This window comes from Psammomys obesus, unplaced genomic scaffold (genome assembly GCF_907164565.1).
Source record: "Psammomys obesus unplaced genomic scaffold, mPsaObe1.curated_primary_1811, whole genome shotgun sequence".
NCBI classification, from domain to species: domain Eukaryota; kingdom Metazoa; phylum Chordata; class Mammalia; order Rodentia; family Muridae; genus Psammomys; species Psammomys obesus.
Genome location: NW_026596046.1, coordinates 27,771,399 through 27,778,261, shown reverse-complemented (window position 1 = coordinate 27,778,261; position 6,863 = coordinate 27,771,399).

Here is a 6,863-nt window from a genome sequence, read left to right as displayed (position 1 = left end):
ATGTTTCTTTTTTGGAATATTTGTTATTAGAATATAAAAGGCCCGACTTTTGCAAAAAAAAATTATTTTACTACTTTGTGTGTATGTTTTGTTTATCTGCATTCTTAAAGGAGAAAAAAATGAAGATGAGAAATTTTCTATTCATGATAACAGATCAGCAGACAAACGATGAGATGTTAGTATGCTTTACTTCATCATTTTCAAATGCTCAGAATTAATGCCAGATTTATAAAAGACTGTTTTGGTGAGTGGAGATCTAAAGGGTCAGTCCAATTCTCTCTCTCTCTCTCTCTCTCTCTCTCTCTCTCTGCTGTAAAGCTGAAATGCAAACAGTCATGGAGGGAAATCCAGAAACAGCCCCAGGGTCTTCACTCTGAATGCAAACTGTTAATACCGCAGCTCCTTAAAGGACCCAAGCCCTTGGTCACAGCTCAGTGTCTGTGGTAGAGAGGCTTATCAGCTGTGGAGAACCAGGCATCTCTCTTAATTTTTAGGAATGTATGTGGATGCTCTCTAATCCTTTCCTCCCAAGGGCAATTATCTCTCAAAATCAACTTATTGCTTATGAAAATATCTTCATCCTTAGTTGGAAAGAGATTCAAATTGTTTTGAACTTGGAGCAAATGGAGTAGGCAGCTTGGAATGTTAAATTTCAGCTCTGCAGGGGAGCAGCTCAGTGTTTGATTTAGATGCATCTGGTTTCCCTCATTCTTCCTCTGCTAGTCTAAAAGACTGCCTGGAGCTGATTTTCTAAGTAAGATATTTCTAACCAGATTTTCTACCCTATATGGATTTCATATGAAAATGATCCCTATCTTGAAAATTAAAAACACCCCACCCCCTCCACCACGAATCAATGTGTAGTGGAGGTCACAGCTTAGGCAGCCTTAAAACAGAAGACGAAATGACATCAGAGAAAGCTTCCTTTATAGTGGACAGGATGAGAGTGGGAAGTCAGAAGACAGATCTTGAACTAAGTGCTCAAGATTTGAGGAAAGGTTTGCTTCGTGTGTCAGTAGTGAATCCATCAACATTGCTAACTCTAGGCAAATGGTTTTATTTCTCTGAAACTCAGTGTAGTCATTGTCTTCTTCTCCTCTTTTTCCTCCTTTTTTTTTTTAAAAATAGATTCTCACTAGCTCTGGCTGTCCTGGAACTCACTATATAGACCAGTCTGTTCTCAAAGCTATGTAGACCAGGCTGGTCTCTAACTCACAGAGATCCACCAGCCTCTGCTCCCAGAATTCTGAGATTAAATGTGTGGGTCATCATGCTTGACCAGTGCAGTCTTCTTAAATATGATAACATCAGTCTGTGATAATCTTACATAAATCATCAATCAATCAATCATCAATCATCAAAATGCTCAATAGCCTTGCGTATAGGCCAATCTTATGGGAATATTTTTCAATTGAAAGTCCCTCTTCCCAAATGACTCTAGCTTGTTTAGGGTCAACAAAACCTCACCATCTGTTCCAGGAATTGTAAGTTAACATAATGCATAGAAGAAAACCACATTGGTGAAATAAGATGCTAGAGAAGAGAGAGCACATTTTGCCTTGGAAGTCAGGAACTCTTCAAGGAAGAGATGGAAGCAATGATGATCATCAAAGCTTGGCATGCCTGGTGCAGGTGGTTGCTTTCTTTATCATGATTTCCCTCTTCTGCTTCAGTAACAGAGTGCTCCATCAAATGACATGCTTGTCCGCCTGCCTGCCACCTAGGAGAGGAAGATATGTGTGATTAAGCTCGGCTAAGGGTATGTTGCACAGAATTTTAGGAAGTCTGCTAACAGAAGGCACTGTGAGACTCTTGATTCCTCCCTCCATTTTGCTTAGAGTTTAAATAGAATGAAGGGAGGATTCTACCAAGTCTTACACCCTGAAGATGAGGAAGACTGAAGAAAGTGCTGCTTGGTTCTAGGTTCAGGTCATTCTCAAATTCCATATTATCCTTGAGGCTACCTGCCTTTGTGTCTTTTTTTTTTTTTTAATATGAAAGAAAAATAATGCGCAATCTTTAGTTTGCTGTAATTTTGGTGATAGATAGCCCTAAACAGGCTTGGATTTGGTAGGGGGAGGCACACTAAACTAAGGAATCTATGAGTCTGAGAGGAACTACTTTTGATATTCTCCATAAGTCTAGTAGTCTTGTTGTGGAGATTATAGAGAGGAACTACTTTTGATATTCTCTGTAAGTCTAGTTGTCTTGTAGTGGAGATTTTAATCATGCGCTACAATGACACTTGGGCTTTGGGATGAGGTACATCTGAGTTGAAATTCAGCTAGTACTGCCATATGCTTTGGTGACTGAGGCCCTTCCCTTGTCTGAGTTTAGTTGCTCAGCCTGTACAGTGAGGGCAGTCATCACCGCTCAGCGGTGTGGTGAGCATGCCTAATCTGAATGGGGAGCCTCATCTTCCATCATCTTTGGACACACTGGTTTCATGAAATGCAGTGTCGTCATTATAACACCCATGCTAGCCATGCCATCTGAAACTAGGGCTAAAACTCTAGTATTTTGGAATTACAGTCAGAAGATAAAAGTTCTTTTTATTAATTTTAATTTTTAAATTTGCCATATATTTGCTATTTAGCTCTGGGCAAGTGAGTTTTTTGTGCCGTACCGGCTTTATCTGTAAAACAGACACAAGAACCCTTCCTTGTTTAATGAATCTTTCGTGAGCCTTACAAGAGCTTAAGGAGAGGGGGTAAAGCTCTGGGAGGGGTGGCTATCCTCACCTGGGACAGCTCGTGTCCTGGATTTCACCAGTGCAGAGAGCCCCGAAGCGCTGTCTTGATTGGTAGCAGCTCTCAATCTTCGGCTGCCATTAGATGGAGGAGAACAGAGACTTGGGGAGGGCCTGATCTCTGGTTGGAACCAGGGATCTCACTTTCTTGAAGTGTGAGATATCGAAGGTCTTACTTATCAAGGTGTCTCCTTGAATTCTGAGGCGGCAAGTCCTCGCCTTTAAGATTTTGACTTCGATTTCAGTCAAGAGTTACACTATCACTTCGTGAACCCAGAAGAGCCCCTACATCCTCAGAGCTGAGTGATCACCACTCTCCTCTGTTCACGTGAGCATTAAATAAGCTGGCGTTAGGTGCTGCTTTGCTGTAACAAATGGTGTGAGGTTGTTTCGATGTTACTTCCTGTTTTTCTCTTGTGAGTCAGCCTTTATTAGGACACCCATCTCAGAGAGACCAACTTAACCTGCATTTTGTGTTGGCGCACATACAAAACCTCCCCCAGAGGGATGCTGTTTCTGTAACAACTATGTGTGGAATCTCTGGGAGACTCAGAAAGCGGCCTGGGATGCAGTGAACAGCTAAGTGATTGGCAAGTAGCTATAATAAGAGCACAATCAAAGCAAGAAGTCAGAGCTTTTAAATAGCATGAGAGTGTCCGGAATATTTTCTAGGAGAGAGAGGGTGTGGACAAGAGCAAAGCAGGATGAAGGGTCAAGAAAGGATATACCAGGCAAGTGGGATAGCAGTGCAGAAAGACCCGTGGGGGGGGTGAGGGTGGGGGAAGAGAACGCTGGCTGCTGTTCCTAGAATTTAGAATAGGTTAGCCTGGTTGCAGCCGGGTGTGAGGAGGGACTGCAGGAGACAACCCAGAAAGGTATCCCATGTGCTCTAGATAAGGACAGGCATTGCCAGTCACCAGAAGTGACTTGATTCCTTCTGTGCTCAGTGGGATCCCTCTCTCATAGCTTTGCTTCAGATTTGCTTTCCCTAAACGGTCTTTTTTTTTTTTTTTTTTTTTTTAGACTTGACAGCTATTTACAAAAATGCCTACATATTTTTACAAATCCAGAAAAAACAAATATGACTAAATAGTCACAATTCTCAATGTTTTGTTATATCTGGTAGGCAAACAGATGTTCATTTTATTATTTGGGGTATAACATCTTTTTAGACAGGAGTTAAAAACAACTAAACTGTAAGGCAAACACTCGGTTTGCTACATTGTGGCCTTTAATGGGGTGGTCAGTGCCAGTGTGTGGAGCTTCTGTACTGTGCTTCTGCAAACAGTATCTAGTTAATAGTCTAGTTGATGGGTATTTTAAAACCTTGAGTTTCAACTTAGAATTTTGAAACCTCCAGCGTCTTCTAGACTCAATAATCTTTCTGTTCCAAGCTAGTTATTTATTGAGCACCTTCTGTGTTCTAGGAGGAGGGATGAGGGTAACATATTAGATATGGCTTCTGCCCTCATGAGAGTATTTCAGTCTATTGGGAGAGATAATCAGGTGAAGAATCGATTTGAATACAGGGAGGAGAATGTAGACCATACCGTTGGAAAGTATGGAGAAGTCTGTTGTTTAAAACAAGAGCCCTTTCACATTCTGTGATCTTTATCATAGACATGCTATATGATTGGAGGACAAAAATTTGATTTCCATTATTCATGGTAGTGCAATTTTTCATTTATTTAAATTTAGTTTTTATAAATTGCCATCCCGATTGTAGCTTCCTCTCTCGTCTTGTCTCCTCCTGGTCCCACCTTTTCTCCCTCTTCCCCTCTATTCGCCTCCCCTATTTCTCAGAAAAGGAGAGTACTCCATCCCTACCATCTGAACCCAGCCTATCAAGTCTCATTAGGACTGCCTGTATCTTCTTCCGCTGTGGCCTGGAAATGGCCCCCATCAGGGGGAAGAGTGGGTATCAGAGTCCATGTCAGAGGCAGCCCCTGCTCCCCTTACTAGGGAAGGACCCACATGGCGACTGAGCTGCCTGTTTGCTATATCTGAGCAGGGGGGTCTAGGTCTTCTTCATGCCTGGTCCTTGGTTGGTGCATCAGTCTCTGCAGACCCCATGGGCCCAGATTTGTTGGTTCTGTTGGTCTTCTTGTGGATCTCCTATCTGCTCTGAGTCCTTTTGTTCCACTACTCTTTCCTAAGACTCCCTGCACTTTGCCCAAAGTTTGGCTGTGAGTCTTAGCATCTGCTTCGATCCCCTGCTGGGTGGAGTCTTGCTGTTCCCTCTCTTCAGCTTCTTCCCATGTCTATTCTATTTACCCTTCTGAATGAGAATTAAGCGTCCTCGTAGGGTCCTCCTTGTTATTTAGCTTCTTTAGGTCTGTGGATTGAAGTATGGTTATTCTGTATTAAATGGCTAATATACACTTACAAGTGAGTATATTCCATGTTTTTCTTTCTGGTACTGGGTTACCTCACTGAGGATGATCTTTTCTAGTTGCATCCATTTGCTTGCAAATTTCATTATCTTCTTGTTTTTAATAGCTGAGTAGCATTCCATTGTGTAAATGTACCACAATTTCTGCATCAATTCTTTGATTTAGAGACATCTAGATTATTTCTACATCCTGGCTATTATGAATAAAGCTACTATGAACCTAGTTGAACAAATGTCCTTGTTGAATGGTAGAACATCTTTTGGGTATATGTCCAGGAGCGGTATAGCTGGGTCTTGAGGTAGCACTATTCCCAACTGTCCAAGAAAGTGCCAGATTGATTTCCAGAGAGGTTGTACAAGTTTGCACTCCCACCAGCAATGGAGAAGTGTTCCCCTTTCTCCACATTCTTGCCAGCATGTGTTGTCATTTGAGTTTTTTATCTTAGCCATTCTGATGGGTGTAAGATGGAATCTCAGAGTCATTTTGATTTGAATTTCCCTGATGACTAAGGATGTTGAGCCTTTCTTTAAATGTTTCTCTGCCATTCGATATTCATCTGTTGAGAATTCTGTTTAGTTCTGTACCCTATTTTTTAATTGGATTATTTGGAGCCAAAACTATACAATGGAAAAAAGACAGCATCTTCAACAAATGGTGCTGGTCTAACTGGATGTCTACATGTAGAAAAATGCAAAGAGATCCATATTTATCATGCACTAAAGTCCAAGTGGATCAAAGACCTCAACATGAAACCAGACACACCAATTAGAAGAAAAAGTGGGGAAGAGCCTTGATCTCATTGGCACAAGAGACAACTTCTACACAGAACACCAACAGCTCAAGCTCTAAGATCAACAATTAATAAATGGGACCTCATGAAACTGAAAAGCTCTGTAAAGCAAAGGACAGTGTAATCAGAACAAAACGATAGCCTACAGACTAGGAAAGGATCTTCACCAACCCTACATTTGACAGGGGGCTAATATCCAAAAAAATATAAAGAACTCAAGATATTACACTCCAGCATTTTTTTTTTTTTTCTCTTACCAAAGGTAGTTAGCATGGCAAGGACTCATATTTCCTGAACCTTCTCCTTTCCCTTTGAGATCATCAAGTCAGATTGTGAAGTTGAGCTCCTACCAACGGGATGAGATGCAGTCACAACTGTCAGGGATAAAGGTGGAGGACAGACACCCTTTCTAAAAGGATTGTCTTGTGGAGCTCCTTTTGATTTGATGTTCCTCTCTGCTGCACTAAAGTTACTTTTTGTTTGCTTTTAACAATAATAATTGAAAACTGAGAGTGGATTTATCTCTGAAATATATGAATCTGAGTTAGGGAGGCATCGACTTCAAAGTGGGGACCTACGCCTTTAACTGATAGCCTCCTCCAAAAGCAAAATGAAAATCCCTAACCATAAGTTTGCCTCTTCTTTAACGTCAGTCTAATGACTTGTTATGGTATACAAGTTGTCACAGAAATACCAGATAAGCCTGAGTTGAAAAAATATTTTAATATAGGCAGTGTGAAACACATGCAATTTTTAAATTCTCTGTAGATGACCTAAAATGGTATTCTTTTTCATGGTGACTGCTCGCTCTTTCTTTCTTTCTTTCTTTCTTTCTTTCTTTCTTTCTTTCCTTCCTTCCTTCCTTCCTTTCTCCCTCCATTCCTTTCCTTCCTTCCTTCCTTCCTTCCTTCCTTCCTTCCTTCCTTCCTTC